The following is a 22,949-nucleotide window of genomic DNA, read 5'->3' as shown; positions in this document are numbered from 1 at the left end:
AAAAGGGGGAGGCGGCCGCAGAGCCGTTGACAGAGAGAAGAGGCGACAATGGTTTGGTGTATTTGATTTTTCTTTTCTCATGGTTTGCTAAGTTGTTTGTTAGGGTTTAGATTGAAGCCAATTTATTTATATGAACTCTACGATGATATTTCTAATAATGATTCATTGATTAGTGATTTCTCTTCATATAGCTTGGTGTTTAATCGATTATGTGATTTTCTTGATTACTTAAACTTTTCAATTGATATAGCGTGCTTGGTTAAATTCTTTGACGCAATATGCTTTAGGATTGATGTGTAATACTTTAGAATCATTACCCGTGAAGCGAAGGAAATTACAGCGGAGAAACCATATTTTAGAATTTAAACATATTATCTTCCGAGACATGAGATTGATTTCAAAATTTGTCATGAGTAATAAATAGAGATTAGCCGAGTTTATATGATTGAATTGGTGGAAATCGAAAACCTTAACAACCCGTTACCCATTTTGTTTATAGTTAGAATTATTTATTATTTCATTTTGTCCCGAATATCTGAAAAATCGTCAAACATCACCTTATTGATTTGTTAGTTTTTGGTATTAGTTAGTAGTAGTATTTTCACACTCCTCGTGGTAACGACCTGTATTTGCCATTATCTACTAGTTAGACACTGTGCACTTGCAGTATTATTATTGTAGGTTTCCGAGCCTACCAACACTTTATCGTATGCATGGTTCACCAGTTTTTTGGGTGTGTCAAAGGCATTAAGAACTTCTCGAACAACTTTAATAGCTTTTGCATGATTTACAAAAGCATATATCAAAAAAAAAATTATCAAAAAAAAAGAAGAAGCATAATTTACCTTATTATTATTATTTATTTATTTATATTTTTTTTGAAGCTTGGCATAGGCCCGTCCTTCCCCTGGAAGCATAGCGACAATCAAGTTGGTATATACATAAGAGGAGTATTTCATGAAATCTCCAACCTCTTGAGCGGAGACTCGATCCGCTGACCTCCTACTTGAGAGTCAGGTTCCTGGGTAACTGGGCTAACCCCTGATGATTTAATTTACCTTATTATAGTTTTGGTAATTTAAATTCTTATCCTATATGATTTTTTTCTCTTCAGAATAGATATCCTGGATTGCTTTATCAAAATTTATACTTATCGCTTTAAAATTATTAGAATTTCATTTCTTCTGAATAATTTATTAAAAAAAATATCAAAGTTTTTTATTTGTTCGTTTTATGTTAGTAATTTTGTTTTGTTCAAACAACGCTTAACCTTAATTTGTTAGATAAAAACGCTCAACATCATCCAGTTAAAGTCACATGATACTTTGACTGCTATCTTTCACAGATGATATTCACGTTTAACAGTGGCTACCATATATTTATCCTAGAATCAATGAACCAATAATACAAAAGAAGAAACATTTAGGAAATCATCAGCGGTGATACCTAGATAACATAAACCGTACAATATGAATGGAGATACCTATATAACAATCATATCATTAATATTTTATATTATTTTCTCATGACATATCGAGCTAAAAATCGTGTGTCGAATACCAATACTACCCGGCGCTTGACATTTATCGGAGGTTGAGGCGGGGCCGTAAGGCCCCGGTGATACCTAGTGTAAACACAAATTGATTCAACACATTGTGACTTTTTACATATGATTTTCAATCGGAATACCTTATGATCCTTTGATAAAGCCTACCAACATGGGTTAGAACTTAATCCCGCTAAATTAAAAAGTCACACAAACCATAAGGGTTCACATCATATGAGATCGAATATTAAGGTTATGAAAACCGAAATAAGACAACCCATAAACCGAAAATACATAGAAACAATATAGACATTCAAGCACATGCTATGTAACCGGAAACTATCACAAGAAAAATTATAAAATAATAATAACCACACCCAATATTTTGCTTGGAAATCTGTATGGACAACCTCCAATAGAAAAGTATATCAAAGAGTTTAAATCTTTATCTCTCGATTTAAATCTTAATCAAGCAAACTGCGAGTCTCAATTTAAATACAAGAGAGCTAAACTTGGATGGTACCAAAGACCAATATCCAAGTGTCAATCAATTTAAATCAACAACCAAAAGGTTTTGGTCGGATATCCTAATTGATTTAACAATGCACAACCTGTATTATTTCAATTATATAAACAAATATAATGCATAAAATAAATAACACAGACACCAGAAATTTTGTTAACAAGGAAACCGCAAATGCAGAAAAACTCCGGGACCTAGTCCAAATTGAACATACACTGTATTAAGCCGCTACAGAGACTAGCCTACTCCAAACTAACTTCGGTCTGAACTGTAGTTGAACCCCAACCAATCTCACACTGATCCAAGGTACAGTTATGCTCCTATGTCTCTGATCCCAGCAGGATACTACGTACTTGATTCCCTTAGCTGATCTCACCCACAATTAAGAGTTGCTACGACCCAAAGTCGAAGACTTTAATAAACAAATTTGTATCACACGGAAAAGTCTACCATAATATATAAATCCGTATCCCACGAATATACCTACGAGTTTTGTTCCGTCTTTTGATAAATCAAGGTGAACATGAACTAATTGATAAGCCGGACTTATATTCCCGAAGAACAGCCTAGTATTATCAATCACCTCACAATAGTCTTAATCGACGCAGCGAAAAAAGATATCGTGGAATCACAAACGATGAGACGAAGATGTTTGTGATTACTTTTTATCTTGCCTATCGGAGATAGAAATCTCAAGCCAATTATTACAGTTGTACTCGTACGATAGAAACAACAAGATCAGATCACACAACTACAAGAAAAGTAGTATCGGTCTGGCTTCACAATTCCAATGAAGTCTTTAAGTCGATAACCTGGTTTAGAAGAATAAACCAAAGGTTAAAGGAGAATTGACTCAAGCTTAGCATAACTAATATCACATAGAATGTGTGGGGATTGGTTTTCCTAGTTTCTAGAGTTCTCCCTTATATATTCTTTCAAATCAGGGTTTGCAATCAATGTTAGCTTGGTAACAAAGCATTCAATATTCACCGTTAGATGAAAACCTGATTGGATTCAAGCTAATATTTATCAACCGTTAGATCAAAAACATAGCTTGTTATACACACATGAAATGCACGTTCCTGGGCTTGTGTAACTGTACCCAAACTTGTACATTGGTTGGTTCAACAATAGTTAACCAAATGGTTAGCCATATGATCACTTTCATATCAACCATATTCTTCTTCACCATAACTAGTTCAAATGACTCAAATGAACTAGTTAGAGAGTTGTTCAATTGCAAGGAAATATCATGTACTACATAAGACACAATTGAAGCAAAAACGATTTGATTCACACGAATCGGTTCATGAACACTATAACCACGGTTTGGAATTGCATTCCTTAGTTTATAAAGATAAGTTCACTAAACATCGTTTTTAGACATAAACTACTCAATTTCGTGGACTGGGTTCGCGGACTTAAGTTCCCGGATGGAGTTCACAAACTCCAGCAGAAATTCTCGGGTTTGAGAACTTCGCCAGTTCGCGGACTTAGCTCACGCACTTCTCCGGTTCACTTGATCAACAAAGTTCGCAAACTCCGGTTCAAGCAATAAGGACTTATACATATATGTGTTTCCAAAACAATGCTTACATCCCCCAAATGGTTATATAGTCTAAGCTCTCATTTCAATCATTGAAACATTCTCAGAGGACGTTATATAGTTGTTATTCACAAACCATTTTTCGTTAGAGCAATTTTCAAAGTGATTGAAACATATCATGAATTTCGTCACTAGGTAAAGATGAACTCTGCTAAAGCGAAAGCTTTACCAACACATATTTCGAGAAATTGATAGGTGAGGTAAACTCGGCTCGAAATACCCAATGTGTATAATCTAAGCCTATATAGCAAAACGACTTTTGTCTCAAGATAGGAGATAAATATACTTTTGAGTGATAGATAAGTTCAAGTCTCCACATACCTTTTAGTCGATGAAGATCCACCAGTTCCTTGAGTAGTCCTTCGTCATGTATGATGATTGTAGTTATTTGGACTACTAATGGGAAATAACAAAGATGTGCGGATGAAAATATACCTAGCTTACCTTTAGGGGAAGTATTAGCTTTTTTATTTAAATATCAATAGCGGCATTTATGGATTGAATATATGCAGGTTATTATGTTGTTGAAACTTGGAATCAAGCGTATGTATAATGAATTTTTGTAATTTTTTTATCCATATGATTGTAAGAGTATTGTCACTAAAATTGACAAAGAGAGAGATTGTTAGAGCATATCTCGGTTGAACCCACCAAGCGTTGGTATATCAAGTTTGTTTATCATATTTTAGTGAATCAAAACTCAATTAAAGAGTCGCTTGATTATATACTAAAGAAAACTTCGTATAGGTTAGTCTAGAAAGATTATGATTATGAGACATACAAGTATTACTCGAAGACTTGAAGAATGTGAAGAAGTAACAAGATACATCGACGACATCATCATTCTTCTTGAGGTTAGTAATATTGTGACTTGAACTGTTTCATTCCTAACGTATCTTTCAAGTCATGCTATATTGAAAACATAACTGCAAAGCTGTGAACGATTATACTCTAGTAGATAGACGTAGTATTAAGGAATTACAATACGAAGTATAACGCTTATCTTTTGTACTACTTATATAAGACATCGACATAATAGTATGAATGCTATTGTGATTATGTATATAGGTATGGGTGAAGATTCCGTCCTAGGAAACAATGTTCACATTCGTTTAAAGGAAGTACATTCATAAACTTGTTTTGTGAATCGAAAGGTAAATCGCTAGGCTTATTGGTGTTGTTATTCATTGCATATCTTTGGATTACCAATTTGTGTTTTTAGTACAACCGATCATAATTTATTATGTATCTTGGTAAAACTCTTCACAGTGCCGGACTTATGTATTGGTATGACTTTTATTAGTGCAACCGATCCTAAGTAATCACCTAGGATGGTATGATCGATATTTGTAATTGGTGTGACCGATCCTAGTAATTGGTGTGACCGATCACAAAAGAGTGTGTAATCGATCCTTGTAATTGGTGTAACCGGTCCTGGTAATTGGTGTAACCGATCCTGGTAACTAGTGTGACCGATCACAAGTAATAACATGAGAATATGATAACTGGCCTGCTAATTGACGTAACCGATCCTGGTAACTGATGTAACTGGTCCCAGTAACCATATGGAGGTAGAACCGATTCTTATGTTTGGTAGAACCGTAAACCCATGATTAGTGATTTGATAATTGGTATATGATCAATCAAATATAGTTCTTGGAATTCAGATGAACCAATTCTAAACTCGTTTGGAAGTGTAGTAAATCGGTTCCAAAATTGTAAATATGAAAAAAGGATTTACAAAGATAAAGACGTCGACATACTTTGAACATGTTCAGTAACTCTTATCTTTTATTTTTCAAAGATATTCCTTAATAACTCAACGAGATCCCAGACCGAAATAAGTTGAGAATCTTTTAATTAAGGTTGTTAATTTTATATGCTTTTAATTACCATCAATTAAAATGCAAATCTCTGGAAAATAAAAATTTGTAATGTGCATTTACTAATTGGAGATTTCTATTAGGATTTCGGTTAATTTTGGATAGAGCATTTCCAGGAATTATGAAAATCAATCTGGGAATTTATTGCATATCATAAGAATATTTCGGTTTTGGAAATTCCTTGGTGTCCAAACTTCCTTGATCTATAAATACCCAAGTTTGCATTTCGATCAAACTATCCTAAGAGCCAACAAAACTACCTTGTTGTGTTGTTACTGGTAGATCCGTTTATTCGGAGAGGAAAGTACCCTAATTAGACGAAATCTCTTACGACCGCTCGTTTAAAGACTTTTTTGGGATAAAGAAGCTCTACGAGTACCGTTGGTGGGAAGCTAGATAATTGTAGTATTATTAGTTTTCGATTTGATTTGATTGACTAACGGTTGTTGAACTTTGATTGCACCTAGTTTTTTTTATTCTTGAGAATCTTCTCTTCTGATATAAGATTCACTCAAACAAGATCGAAGTGTCGACGTGATCTTTAGAACTGTTTGTAGATCTAAAGACGTCTTGTTATAATCCATTGTTAACAGACTCCGTTCTGTGCGTGATTGATCACAAGAGATTCAAGTTGTGGTATGCAGGGGTTTATTGAAGATTTAAGAAGATTTGAAGACGAAGAACATTTCTTATTGGTTTCATAATCTTTGGCGTGCACAAAACTTAATCGGATGGGATCCAACTATAATCAGTTTATCCTTGATAGATTTGATTGATTAGTTGCGTAGATCGGCATCACTATATAGCATCTTGGTAGATTCTATATTTGATTGCAAAATCTAAACTCTGCTACTTTGGTAGTTGTAGGATAGATAGATCTAAACCAGACAAAGAAGTTTATTGGATTAAACAGAAGAGCCTTTGTCTAACTCATATCACTGAGATTGAATAGAGTTGTTACCGAACAGATTTTTTGTTCCTTTACTGTTTGGAATACGAACCAAAGGAATTGTTACAGTGCGTGCACTTATTGATTGTCGGAAGTGCAGGGATACTGAAGAAACTAGTTGAATTATAGGTTTAGTTTCTTGGTCTCAACTATACAAAGTTGGTGTGATTTTGTACAGCGGATTAATTCTGAGAGTATTCAATTCTGGACTAGGTCTTGGGGTTTTTTTGCATTTGCTGTTTCCTCGTTAACAAAATCTTGCTATGTCATTTACTTTTGTTTTCCAAAATTATAATTGTTGTAATTATAATTTAAAGTAAATTACACAAACGTTAACTCCGTATTACTTGATAGTGATTCTATAGAGTTTGTTAAGTCCGAACCTATTATCAAGTAATTACACTTTGATTATTGTATTGTCTCGATCTCGTATCCATAGACGATCACACAAAGTGTAAATACCAATTCGTTGTATTGTCTTGACTCACTCCATAGACAATCACTTTCGATAAGAGGAATTATAGGTGGAAAAGTTTAAGATTGTGGTATATTTGGGTACCCTCGTCTTTTCAATTGGTATTAGAGCAGGCAAAAACGAAAAGATCTAACAATCTGTGTTTGATGCGATCCAAACTGTAAGACATGAGTCAAAGTAGAGTTAAGCGAGAGAAAAAACTAAAGAAAGACTCAGTTAACATGTCACAAGATATGTGCTCAAAAGGAGATAGTTCTTCAATTTCAGGTTGCTCAATTGATGATGGCTCTAACGAGATATTTTTGAGTTATATACTTGAGATTTATGATGAAAGATCAAGTGTAAAAACATCTGAACTAAAGGAATTGAGCAAACAATTTCTTATTTGTTCTGATGAACTTCTTTCAGCACTTGAAAGAGAACGAGATTTAACTTTAAAGTTTGAAAATCTCGATGAAGAGCATAACTTGCTGAAAGAAAAATTCTCATAACAAATACAGAGTCTTAAAGACAAAGTATGTGCTATTCCATCTCAAGCAGAATTATTTGAGAAAGATCATGATGCGGATCTTGAAAAAGTACATTTGTTGGAAGAGAAATTCTCACAACAAATACAGAGTCTTAAAGACAAAGTATGTGCTATTCCATCTCAAGCAGAATTATTTGAGAAAGATCATGATGCGGCTCTTGAAAAAGTACATTTGTTTGGAATACGAACCAAATGAATTGTTACAGTGCGTGCACTTATTGAATGTCGGAAGCGCAGGGATACTGAAAAACTAGGTGAACTATAGGTTTAGTTGCTTGGTCTCAACTATACGAAGTTGGTATGATTTTGTATAGCGGCTTAATTATGAGAGTATTCAATTCTGGACTAGGTCCCGGGGGTTTTCTGCATTTTTGGTTTCCTCGTTAACAAAATCTTGTTGTGTTATTTATTTTTGTTTTCCGCAATTATAATTGTTGTTATTATAATTTAAAGTAAATTACACAAACGTTAACTCTGTACTACTTGATACTGATCCTATAGAGTGTGGTTAAGTCCGAACCTATTATCAAGTAATCAAACTTTGATTGTTGTATTGTCTCGATATCGTATCTATATATGATCACACAAAGTGTGAATACTGATTCGTTGTATTGTCTCGACTCACTCCATAGACAATCACTTTCGGTAAGAGGACTTATAGGCAGAAAAGTTTAAGATTGTGGTATATTTGGGTACCCTCGTCTTTTCAATACTTTTAGATATTCATGATTGAGTATAGCATAATACTTTCCAGTGCTCTTTTAAGAACTTCCCATTTATTTAAATCGAGCACAAAATTTGGGAAATTCCGATTAACAATCTTAGTTGTTGAAGTTAGCACTTGATGGCTCATCTTTGTTTGTGGAACACAATCTATCTTGATGATTTCAGACATCCTTGTTCTGTTTCCTGCTTTGTAGCAGATTGTTGAAGGATACCGGTGTATCAATATCATTGGATGTTTTTAAATCCTTCACGAGTCTAAAAATTAGACGTTCATAGTCATCTTTATCTAAGATTACATAGGGTTGTTTTGCTTAGTATCTGTTTTAGATGACCCTTTTTTAGTTTTCACTTCAGACTTTGGAATCCGCTTGTAGGTGGATTTTGAATGAAGGTCTTTCATCTCTTGCAACATTGCATTTTTCCAAGCTGAAACATCAGATCTCATATTCCTGTTGATAAAGGCATTAGCCTTTCTATCATTGTTCCTTTTAGGAATACTCATTTTAGGATATGAATTAGAATTACTAGAATAATTCTTTTGTCTCAAAATAGGACAATGGTGATCTGAGGACTTTTTAGAAACAAATTTACTCAATTCTTTTGAAACAAATGATTGAGCATCCTGCATCTTTCGGATTTTACAACTCCCTTGCATATGACCTTTATTCCCACAATAATAACAATACTTACTAAAAGGAGTGTAGTTTTTAAAATACCTTTTATCGATGTACTGACCTTTTGGTTATCTTTGGTTTGAGACTTAGCTTGATTGCGTCTGAAACTATCTTCTTTTACAGTTTTGCTTGAGCTCTTTGGAGATCCAAGGATATCAGTTGGTTCAGGTAGATCCTCTGTTACAAGAAAACATGCGGCTTTTACAAATTTTATTTCTTTGTTGATGGAGGAAGTACCGATTCCTTGATATCCCAAGTCGCGCATATCACCATGACTTCTCCCTATTTCTAACAAGGAAGATAAGTTGGTTGTGCTAGTATTGAGCCTTTTTAGTTTTGCAACTTCTTATTCCAAAAGCTTAACTTTATCAAGAGCTTTGATAAGATGAGCCTTAAGAGGGTTATCTTTGGAAGAAGTGGGCTCTTTTTTTATTTATACATTAAATGTTGAGAATTAGTTCTTGCTTCGGTTTCAACAAGTTTCTTATTCAATATATAATGTCTCCTGTTGAGATTTTCATATTCAAGAGTCTTTGAATTCAGGATTTCCTTGCAGTCCTTGAGAAGATATCTGGTATTCTGATATCCATAATAGAAACTAGAGAAGATTTTTTTGAGTTTCCTATTTTCTTTACAAAGAGGAGCAAGAAGCCCAACCACATCTAAGGTAGACAGCCTTTTTGTAGAAACTGCTCCTAGTAGTGAAGAAAATACAAATACATCTTCTTCAACATCTTGATCTATTTCTGAGTCACCATCTTCGGAAATTTCATCAAGTTGTTTTTCTAGGCAAGTCTACCAGTCATCAACATCTACATTGTATAAATCAACTTGTTCAGTAGATTCACAAGAGATGACATTATTAGATGTTGGTTCTTCATATTGTTTCACATTAACTGAATCATTTACAGGTTCGACTGTACCCATTCTTTGATTCAATTCTTATAGGTTGGATCGCACCAAACACGGATTGTTGCATATTTTCGTTTTTGCCTGCTCTGATACCAATTAAAAAGACGAGGGTACCCAAATACACTACAATCTTTAATTGATCCACCTATAAGTCCTCTTACCGAAAGTGATGATCTATGGACTAAGTCGATATAATACGACAAATCGGTATTCACACTTTGTGTAATCGTCTATGGATAGAGATCGAGACAATACAACAATCAAAGCGTGATTACTTGATAATAGGTTCGGACTTAACCAAGCTCTATAGGATCACTATCAAGTAATACGGAGTTAACGTTTGTGTATTTTACTTTTAATTATAATAAAAAATTATAATTACGGAAATAGAAAAGTAAAAGACACAACAAGATTTTGTTAAACTCTCATAATTAAGCCGCTACACAAAATCTAAACCAACTTCCTATAGTTGAGACCAAGCAACTAAACCTAGTTCACTTAGTTTCTTCAGTATCCATGCGCTTCCGACATTCAATAAGTGCACGCACTGGAACAATTCCTTTGGATCGTATTCCAAACAGTAAAGGAACAACAAAGCTGTTTGGTAACTAGTCTATTGATTCTTTCCAGATAAAGATATCTCAACTCATATGCAAAGGCTCTTCCGTTTAAACTATTTAACTCCTTTGCCTGGTTAGATCAATCTATCCAACAACTACCGAAGTAGCAGAGTTTAGATTTTCAATCAATAAATATAGAATATAAAAAAAACTATAAAGCGATGCCGATCTCACGCAGCTAATCAATCGAATAAATATGATTCTAGTTGGATCCCAGCCGATCAAGGTTTATGCTACACACAGATATGAGAAACCAATAAGAAATCTTCTTCGTCTTCAAATCTTCTTTAATCTTTAATTGAACCTGCATAACACCACTTGAATATCTTGTGACCAATCACGCACAGAACATAGTCTGTTAACAATGGATTATCACAAGACGTCTTTAGATCTGCAAACAGTTCTAAAGATCCCGTTGACACTTCGATCTAGTTTGAGTGAATCTTATATCAGAAGAGAAGATTCCCAAGAATAAACAAACTAGGTGCAATCAAAGTTCAATAACCGTTAGTCATTCAAATCAATCGAAAACTAATAAAACTTCAATTATCTAGTTTCCCACCAACGGTACTCGTAGAGCTTCTTGATCCCACAGAAATCTTTAAACGAGCGGTCGTAAGAGATTTCGCCTAATTAGGGTACTTTCCTCTCCGGATAGACGGCTCCACTAGAAACAAAAAAAAGATGAAGTTTGCCTGGATATTAGGATAGTTTGATAGTAATGCAAATTTGGTATTTATAGACTAGGGATGTTTGGACACCAAGGAATTTCCAAAACCGAATTATTCTCAAGATATGCAATAAATGCCCAAATCGGTTTTTCATAATTCCTGGAAATACTCTGTCCAATATTTTCTGAAATCTCTCAATAGATAATCTCAAATCAGTAAATGCACAAAACTAATTTTTATTTTCTAGAGATATGCATTTAGTTGCAGGTAATTGAAGCATATAAAACTTACAAGATAAATTAAAAGATTCTTAATTTATATCGGACCGGGAGCTCCTTGAGTAATTAAGTAATATCTTTGAACAATAAAAGATACGAGTTACTGTTCGTGTTCAAAGTATATTGACATATTTTCTTTGTAAATCCTCTTTCGTATTTACAATCTTGGAATCATTATACCACACTTCCAAACAAGTTTAGAATTAGTTCATTTGTATTCCAAGACAACTATGTAATTAATCAATTACCAATTCACAATCATGGGTTTAATCGGTTCTATCAAACCCAAGTTACCAGGGTTGTGATCGAACACACAAGTTACCAGGACCGGTTACGTTAGTTACGAGGATCAGTTATGTCAACTACCAGGACCGGTTACCATATACTCATGGTATATCTTGTGATCGGTTACAAAAGTCACTAGGATCGGTTACACCAATTACTAAGACCGGTTACACCAATTACAAGGATCGATTACACAATTCTTTTGTATTCGGTCACACCAATTACTAGGATCAGTCATACCAATTACAAATATCGATCACACCATCTCAGGTTATTATTTAGAATCAGTTACACTAATTAATAAAAACTAGTCATAAGAAATCATAAGTCAGGCATTTTGATTAGTTATACCAAGATACATAACAAGTTATGGTCGGTTCTACTAACTCACACATATTGGTAATCCAAATATATGAAATGAATAACAATACCAATAAGCCTAGAAATTTCCCTTTCGATTCATAAAACAAGTTCATGAATGTGGTTCCTTTAAACAAATGTAAACATTGTTTCCTAAGATGAAATCTTCACCTTTACCCATACACATGATCAAAATAGCATTCATACGATTATGTCGATGTCATATCTACGAAGTTCAAAAGATACGCGTTATACTTCGTAGTCTAATTCCTTAACACTATGATCATATGATCATGTCTCACTACTAGAGTAAAATATCATTCACAGCTTCGCAGTTATGTTTTCAATATAGCACGACTTGAAAGATACGTTAGGAATGAAATAGTTCAAGTCAATATTACTAACCTCAAGAGGAAGGATGATGTCGTCGTTGTAGCTCGTTACTTCTTCACATTCTTCAGGTCTTCAAGTAATACTTGTATGTCTCTTATTCCTAGACTTTATAGTTTAACCTATAAGAAGTTGTCTCTAGTACATAATCAAGCGACTCTTAGATGAGTTTTGGTTCACTAAAATATGACAACCAAACTTGACATACCAACGCTTGGTGGGTTCAACCGAGCTATGCTCTAACAACAACAGACAGATAAATCAGTGAACATAAGAAGAAAAGATCAACAATCAACAAAGACTGTAAGTAACCAAGCGGAAACCTCCTCTATAGTCCCTCCTTCATAATCGTCATTTAAGGTTTGACCATGATCTCCCACTATGGTAAGAAAAATGTATTTTAGGATAAACCTCCAGATCCAGATTGGTATTACATGATCATCATATCATTCAATTAACTTAAATTTTTGCTATTACATGATCATCATATCATTCAATAACTTAAACTTTTAGAGAAACCTCTAAATCTTAATGTATTTATATGGATTTGTATACCTGAAGTTCTCCAATCCCAAGGGTCCAGTCATATTCGAAAACACCCTTTTGTCGCATGTCCAAATTCAGGAATACTAAGATTCCTAACCCTATAAAATGGAGATAATACTGTTACAAAATTTCAAAATTACATTTTGCTTAAACGTTGTATATCCTCCTAGCTGAAAACGAAGAGAAACATCATGAGAAGATAAAGGAAAAAGCATATTGATCTGTAACTAACATACTATTAAAATTACTAAATCTCATCTGTTTCAGGAGGAACAATTTGTTATTCCTAGAGATCAAATAACATCTTTGATTCACAAGGATAAGTGCAACACTAAGAACTAGACCATTAGGACTCTTAAACATACTTCAAAATTCACAAATTTGAAAAAAAAAAAAACACTTAGAATCAAATATAACACAATGAAATTCATTTAATTTTCTTCTTCAATCAAAAATAATTTACTGGAATTGAATCAATCGAAAGTATGAAACTAACAAATTATGCGAGTAGAATTTTAATTACCTTAGAAGCATATCTAGCTTTGCAACCCATGAGTTGTAGAGTACTCTATAACACAACCGTTGAATATCGAAGCAAATTATCAGTTGTTTTCCCCTCTTTCTGATTCTTCTCCTTCAATTCCTTCTAATACAACAATTTTGGTATTTCCTCCATCTCTGAAAATAATTTTTTTCAAATTCGCAACCTACACACGAAATCAAAACCTTAGATGTTGATCATTATGTTAATCAATCGCAATGAAAACTAAAGTATCAGGATATATACTTAAGAATTTACCTAAGAAAGTTCAGTTTCGATGAAGATTTAATTCCCAAACCCTAACCTTCCACATTCTAAACGAACTCCAAAAATAAAATTTCTCCGTGAAATCTGAAAGTATGACACAATTACTATTGTTAAAACAGATGAACCAACGTATTGAAGACGAAACTCGAAAGTTTAGAGTGAAATTTTTCTTGATTTGGATCAAAATGGCGATATTCTACCTAGGGTTTTAGTTTTTCTCGTGGGATTTTCGGCAAAGAGAAAAGGAGAGGAGAGAGAAAGAAAAATGAGAATGAAGTTTAATGGACTGAATTTTTTCGTTTAAAATGTTTAACTGAGAGGTCACTTGGGCCCAGTCAAAAACTAATTGGACTTTTTTGTGGTCCTCACTCTGTAATCACTATTTAAAGAAAATCAGTGATCTAACTATAGATGTTAAGATCACATATTTGACAGTGATTAATTTAAATCTAAGATCACAAACACTATAAATTTTTTGATTTTTGAATTATATCCATAAAAAGATAATAGTCTTTCAGAAGTTGTGATATATAGTGTGTCATCCAAAGCATGTTTTGTTGTAGTGATTATTTGAAGATGCATGTGTTGCATTATCTTAAGGTCAATTTCTAAACTTTTTGTTTTTTTCATTTTGAAAATTCAATTGGTACATCTAGATAGTATTGTGTTTCTATATCATTATTTGAAGACGAATTTAGGGGAATGAGAGTCGTATCAAACAAACGACTGAGAATACAGTAATGTGGATTTGGAAATGAATTTAATCTAATAAACTCTCAAAACTGTTGATACATTTGTTTTCCAGAGTGTATAAAGGAAAACACTATTTAACGACACTCGAATACAGATTTACTGCATATGGTATATGTTTGGGTACAAATAAGTTAGAAATGAGAGGTTTCTAATTTTTCTTCGTCCAGGGTGATGCAAGTCATAATAAGATCAGGAAATGAGTAATGCAGCCATAGAATCGACAGATTCAGGACCATTGTTATTCACGCTTGGGATAATATGCTGCGGAGAAATGAATTTAACAGGGTAAGAGTGATTATGGTGTTATAAAAATTGCTTGAAAAAGAGTTTTAGGGGTATAAAACTGAAATGCCAGCAGCAAAGAAGCAACGAGTCGTCTGTGTTGTAACTTACCAAGTGAAATTGGTAAGTTTTGGCGACAACATCCAAGGGTCTCAATGCGATTTTAATCCATGTCAAGCTTCATGTTGGTATTAGACAAGTAAGTTTTTTGTACTTCTTATGAATAATCTCTTTGATTTTGTTGTTCACTTCAGGTCATTTTTTAAGATTTTTTTATATAATAATTTTTTCTTCTGAATAATTTCTTTGATTTTGTGGTTTAGTTCAATTTTTTTTCTATGTAAGTTTGCTTCAAGATTCTAACTAATTTACTAATAAAATCTACTCAACCTTTGATCTGACTTCAGGTATTGCCGATTGGTTTGGTCTCGCATATGAAATTTACTTTCAGACCTCTTTGTCTCGGTGGGGTTATCAAGTAATCTCTCAGCAACAATATTTGTAATAGATTCGTTGAGACAACTAGCTATAAATTCTTAAGGCCTTTTGTTATTGTTATGCAGAAAACTAACTAGGTAGAATTAAGGTAGTTGATTGTTCCGTTATGTCTTGCAAATGGTCCTCAGCAGTGTTAATAATGTGAAATCTGGGTTGAAAAGTGTTTTTATGGTGCATGGAAATCTTTAGTTATATTCCTAATATTGAAATACCCGTCACAAAGTATTATACTCATGCCATTCCATGTGAATAGATCCATGTCTTACCAATTTGATCAATGTATTATAGTTCTTTAATTGACTGAGTTATGGTTTATGGTTCCTTTTCCAGGTCTTCACGATTGTCTCAGCTGATGAACGCGATCTATAATATTTTTGGCTTTGAAATGATGGAGAAATCAGATCGAGATTAAATAGTAGATTTCCCGCCCATGAAGCCCCAAAGAGGTATAATCTGTCCACCTGATTGTTCCCCTTGATCCAGTCTGCTATATATTTACATAAATTTTGCTCATTCACTAGACAGAGAATCACTAATTCTGTTCCATACATGCGGAAAATCTACAAGGTCCAGTATGTATAAATAGGATTGCGACAATTCGAATTACAAGCTTTAATAGTTTGAGATATTGTGTAATAGAAATAATAATCATTTGGTGCCTCATACAACATAACAGAGGATACGGCAGTAGTTGGTCGGTTGTCAGCCAAGCAAAATTATTTCCAAGTATTTCCACTTCACAATTATAAATAAGAGTATAGTAATAAGACAAGTTCATTCCACAGAGATATATGGGTTGTTCAATTTCTTTTGAAAACTTATGTAAATCAGGGAGATTTTTGTTGGTTTTAAAATAACTTAAATTGAAAACAAAAGATGAAATTGTTTAAGAAAATATCAGAGGAAAAAACCGGTTAAGAAATTCACCATCCATCACTACACATGTTAATCAATCAAACATTCATATCATCATTCAATCTTTCTCGTTAGCAATAACTCTAAAGTATCCCCAACCGGTATAATACTTCGTTACGCCTCCTAATATCAACACATATTGCAATCGCTAATACATGAAATATTTTTCATCAAATAACCTAATGCTCATTGCTAATAGATTCAACTTGAGAAAATCATTAAGGACTATGAGACGAGTTACTCATAGGCAATACATACACAATCATGTCATATTCAACCTATGTCAAATTCTACATGTGATGTCCTTCACAATTCACACCGCTAGTAATCACAAATAACTACTAATTATTAGGGTTCTTGATAAAATTATCTAAGTCTCATAATTAGTTATAGACAAGTTATTATGATATCTAATTTGCAACTTAAATATTCAAAACAACTAATCATATTCTTTGAACACAATCAAACAATTATTATGCATAGTAGAACTCAGACGATATTGAGAGAATAAATAATGATATTATTGTATTAATCAACTAACATTTTTATGATTTTAGGTTACATCCCTAACCAGTGAAAGGATTTAGCTACTCATAATAGAGTTTATGAAAAATAAAAGTAGAGAAAATATAGAACATAAACTACAGTCGACCTCTATTTATAGTTTTCATTCCCTGGAAATTCGAATATGATAATCTACAAGCTCTCCTTAGCCGCCACAAACCCTAAAACATGATTTAATCTTCACCATTCATCTTGAAAATCAACGGTGGAACCACCACTCGGTGGCTGTTTTCTAGCTCTTGAAACCTATCCCAATTTATCTTCCACTGAATTCTCGCCCAATTATCTCAATTTAATAGCAACCCAAATTCCGTAGCCTCCTCAACACTCAAATCTCCAATACTGTATCTCGTCAATTCATCTTCAGTTTTGAACGACAATAGCTAAGAGCAGTTCCTATGGAATGAACAAACTTGGAGTTTGTTCATTTTGCTCCCACTATGGAATGAACAAACATGAAAAATGGATGTTCAACTCAATATATTTGTTGATTTGAACATCGAGATGGAAAACCCAGCGCGCGCCTGTGGTAAGGACGAGCGAGCTTGCTACTAACGCCAGCGTTTGAATAAAAAACGCCAGCGCTTGTACGTCAAACGCGCGTCGTCTGTTAAAACGCTAGCGCTTTTGGTAAACACGCCGCGTTCTTTCTAAGAGCGCCAACTGCTCTTTCCATCCCAGCACCATTGTCCCTTTCCCTTCCCTATAAATTCACTCCGTCTACAGACTTAAACTTACACCTTCTTCAATACTACCTCAACATTACACAATTTCCATACCGTCTCTAACTTTTCTTTTTCTTTTCAAACAAAACTATTCAAATCAATTCAATCTTTCAGAAAAATTTCATCTCCATATATTGCATCTTTAACAAATATGGCATCCTCACAACAACGATCACTATTTGCATAACGATATTTAATAGATGTAATCCTTGAAAACAAAAGATTTTAACCTATCTTCCATAAAAAATTTGACAATATAGGCTTAAATTTTGTATTTTTCAAAAGTCCATTCATTCTTTTATCAATACATGAATACCGATCACGAACGACTTTACTTTTGACAAAGTATGGGACAAACATAGTTCACGGACGTAAACACCAATATCCCATGACAAATTGCAATATAACAAATCATAAAGATTAAATACTGCAAAACATCATCCTCCAAATAGTTTTAGAATTTAAACCAATAAATTTAAAAACATGAAGATGAAAACGTTGGACATAGCTATGTGTAATCACAATAATTGCTATTCCAAACTCTAGTAATCCTTCTGAAAAATAAGAATAAATTCTCATAAGAAGTTTCCTAGGCATCAAGACAAACTCTTAATGCACATACAAGATGATTTGTACTTAGAGGGTAGAATCAATCTTTTTCGCCCGGGTTTATACCAAGAATAGCTACCAAAGGCGTATAAAAAGATTTTCTTAACAAAGAAGAACATACAAAGTCAATAACGACCATGCACTGTAGTTCACGTAGGATGATTGTGAACATTCAAGAATTCCATAGCACTGCGTACTACTTTCCATTCTTGAACTTCCTTCTTTGTGATTCACCAACAACATTCTTGTAAAATCTACAAATTATCATAGAAGAGTAGTACTCCAAGGATCCAAGTGCCCAAGTTCAAGAGGAGTGGAACAAGTGCAACGAAACGGAGCAAAATACTCAAAAACAAGAGTCAGGACAAATACCAATCTTAACTCATCCAAATTCAATGTTTCTCATCTCCATTTTAAAGAGAATTCAAATAGGAAGAGGGTGCAAAAAGAATGAGGTCAATCCGAGTTCGGACGAAGAAGTTACGGAAAAAACAAGTTTACCGAATATAATATGTGCGCCCCAGTTGTTGTGCTTCCCTCACCGTATACATAGCATGGAATTTCTTGGTAAGAATGCACTTTCAACACAAACAAGTTTTGTTGAGGTGAACAATGTCTTGCTCACCATGGCACCAAGAAAGAGTTTCTTTCGAACAACTCTTAAATCTTGTAGTGTTGAGAAACACCCAATGAAATGTTTTTATAAGTCTATCAAAGAACTTCAAGAGAACCCAAAAAGATTTGTTTTTGTTTTCCAACTTATAAAAAACAGTTTCTGCAGATAGTTTTTAGTACTGCGAAGGGAAACTCTTTTGATAAAAAGAGACGTCCTAGATTCTTCATAAAAGAAGACAATAATACTATCTTGATAGGAAGTATCAGGAATTGAGCAACGAATTAATTCATGCTTTGAGGTGATACACTCAGATGACTGAGATTTAAACTCCTCTTGTAATTCGTTTAGTTTATCACAACTAATTGGATTACGCAGAGGATGAGCATTGCTCTCACTGATTAGTAAATCAATATCAACCTCAACATGAATATTATTCATCATAACTTGATTTAACCTGTCAAGAGATTCTTGCTTTTTCTGGAGGTATAACTCAACATCAAAAGATAAGCTCTCAAGCTTCTTTTCAAGCCCTGAAAACACTTCAAGGAATTTTAAACCTGGTGGAGGCTTAGATAGAATTTCTTCTACAGATTTTATTAAATCAGTCATGGAAGAGAATTCTTAAATCCCTGGATCTGGTGGTGCATTTATTGAGATAACACTACTGTCCATAGAGTCAGATCTCTACAAACACAGACTTATAAGGTCTTAAACGTGTTTGCCTGCTCTGATACCAATTGAAAAAGCAGGGGTCTAACAACACCACCCAATATTTTGCTTAGCAATTTTTATGGACAAACTCGAATATACTTTTAAGATAATCAACAAGACTCAATAAATTAAAAGTATATCAACGAGTTTATATCTCTCTCTTGATTTGATTTACTCAAGCAGGAACTGCGAGTTCTAATCAAATACAAGGAATAACTTGGATGGTACCAAAGACCAATATCCAAGGATCAATCAATGACAATCAACAACCAAAGGTTGGATTACTCTAATTGATGATCTAACGTACAACCTGTATTATTTCAATTATAAAGATAAAACAACATAATGCGGAAATTGAAATAACACAGACACCAGAAATTTTGTTAACAAGGAAACCACAAATGCAGAAAAACCCCGGGACCTAGTCCAGATTGAACACACACTGTATTAAGCCGCTACAGACACTAGCCTACTCCAAGCTAACTTCGGACTGGACTGTAGTTGAACCCCAATCAGTCTCCCACTGATCCAAGGTACAGTTGTACTCCATACGCCTATGATCCCAGCAGGATACTGCGCACTTGATTCCCATAGTTGATCTCACCCACAACTAAGAGTTGCTACGACCCAAAATCGCAGGCTTTGACAATAAACAAATCTGTCTCACACAGACAAGTCTATTAAAGGATCAATCTGTCTCCCACAGAAAAACCCTAAAGTTTTTGTTTCATCTTTTGATAATAATCAAGGTGAACATGAACCAATTGACAATTCGGTCTTATATTCCCGAAGAACAGCCTAGATAAGTCAATCACCTCACAACAATCTTAATCGTATGGTAGCGAAACAAGACGTTGCGGAATCACAAACAATGAGACGAAGATGTTTGTGATTACTTTTTATATCTTTCCTATCGGAGATATCAATCTCAAGCCAATCAATCTGATTGCACTCGTATGATAGAAGATGCAAGATCAGATCACACAACTACGATAAAAGTAGTATCGGTCTGGCTTCATAATCCCAATGAATTCTTTAAGTCGTTAACCTGGTTTTAGAAGAAGAAACCCAAAGGTTAAAGGAGAACCGACTCTAACATGCAAACTAGTATCACACGTAGGGCTGTCAACGGATAAATATCCGCCGGATATTGGACAATCCGATAAGGTTAAGGTTAAGAATTATCGGATATCCGATATCCGTTAACATCCGACGGATATCAAAAATACAAACCGATATCGTTAACGTTAATCTATCGGATAACGGATATTTATCCGTTAAAATCCGATAACGCCTGTCACAGAAGCAAATGCAGAAATGCTGAAAATTTAGGTTGTTCTTCAAGTTTTTTGACAGTATTTTTTTTTCAGGTGTAAGAAATACAAACCACACAAACACCTCAGTCATATCACACATGAAAAAACAAACAACAGAGTCTGCAACTACAAACAAAAAACTACACTCAAACATGCTAGATCTTCTTTGCTGGTTTCATTTTGCATCAACTTCAGTCGACGACTTCCATATCTGCATTCACAATCACAAAATCCTGGTTAGGGTAGCTTAATACTTGGACACTATATTAGCTCATATATTAGCGTATGAGATCTAATATGCTTTTACATGTTACAGTTCTAATATTACAGTTCTGGAACAAGTGCAATATGGTAGCTCATCTAATGTTACAGTTCTAATATGGTAGCTCATCTAATATTAATATGTTACAGTTCTAATATGGTAGCTCATCTAATGTTACATTTCTGGAACCAACCCTGTACAACATTATTTTTTTTAATTTCAGGTCAGTTGATATGTTACCAGTAGCTGTTTGAATGTTTCAACAATATTAGAACTGTCACAGGTCAGTTGATATGTTACCAGTTGATAATCACTTCTAAATGAAAGCCTACACATCAAAGGATGATGAGTGTTTCAACAGGTCAGTTGATATATTGTTCCTCATTTGCCATATCATATTAAACTACAAATGTCAGAGAATGTGCACGAGAACAAAAAGTATGAAAATGGATATGACTGTGAGGATTAAGAAGTAAATCTAATCAGTTAAGTAGTAAAGCAAGTCATGTACAGTGACAAACCTTGAATGTACAGCAGCAGTAGCAGCAACAACCAACTTAAAGAATGAGTGAACTCCAAGAAGACCTGAAATTTGCAGCTGAAACTCAAAACCTAATCACAAAAGCAAGAAAAAAAGAATGAATTTAGTATTGAAGAAACCAATATTTATTCCACATTTTAAAGCCCCCTTATAATCAATCAATCAAGTAACCAAAAATAGATAATTTCCATTTTTCCTTTTTTCATAAACAGTGATTGACATCAAAAGTTAGACTTCACTTCAACATTTCAAATCAAAAAACCTCAAGAACAGTGGAATCAACTATTTGAGAAATGAAAGATAAAGAAACCTTAATTTCTAATTGCTAGTCATGTTCTGATGTTCCTTCCACCAGTAGTAATCTCAAATCAAATCACCATAGAAAAAGAACATCCCATTTAGAAAGTCTAATCTTCATCTTTTCATGAACAGTTTGTCTTAAAGAACTTCTAAGAGAAACCACACTGAACTTAGAAGATCAAACACACAACCAACATCACAGATGAGAAGAATCTTTGGTGAGAGAAGCGGTAACAGAAATCATCATAATTCATTTCTTAACAACAACAAGAACCCAACTGCAACCCCATGACACTTTTTCTCATATAAACCAGATTTAGTGAATTCAGAAACCAATTTCCTATACAAACTTGATAATTTTTTAGTAACCCTAATTTTATTTGGAAAAAATTTATTTTCAGAATCTCAAAAATTAAAAACATAGAAACATTCATGACTTCCTTAGGGCTTAGGGTTTCGATTAGATTAGAAGAACATCAAAATTAAACATCAAAATATGCAGTCGATTTGGGGGGAAAATGAAACCTAACTTTGAACATCAAAATTAAACATTCATGACTTACTTCTGTGAGAGTCTCTGATGATGACTGATCATCACACTTCTTCTCTGATGAGAGTCACTCCCTTCTCAACTTCTCGAATCACACTTCTTCTCTGATGATGGTGAAAAACGCTCCTCCTCTTGAGTCTAGAGTCGAATCGAATAGCGGAATAGATAAGTCGAAGATCAGAAGATTAGATTAGGTTCTCCCTGTCGGCAGCATATATCTAGGGGTAGGAAATTACAAGTACACCCCTAGACTATCGGATATCGGATATTAACCTAACGGATAGGCCTATTCCAATATCGTTATCATTAAGAGAAAATATCCGATTCCGATACCCGATATGTCGGATAAAATCCTATAGGATGTCGGATTTCAGAAATGGATATCGGATATCGGTTATCCGTTGCTAGCCCTAATCACACGTAAGGTGTGGGGATTAGTTTTGCACAGAAGCTAGAGCTCCCCTTATATAATCTTTCAAATCAGGGTTTGCAATTAGGTTACCTTGGTAACAAATCAATCAATATC

This window comes from Papaver somniferum, chromosome 11 (assembly GCF_003573695.1).
Source record: "Papaver somniferum cultivar HN1 chromosome 11, ASM357369v1, whole genome shotgun sequence".
NCBI classification, from domain to species: domain Eukaryota; kingdom Viridiplantae; phylum Streptophyta; class Magnoliopsida; order Ranunculales; family Papaveraceae; genus Papaver; species Papaver somniferum.
The sequence above is the reverse complement of the archived record's forward strand: the minus strand, read 5'-3'. Positions refer to the sequence as shown.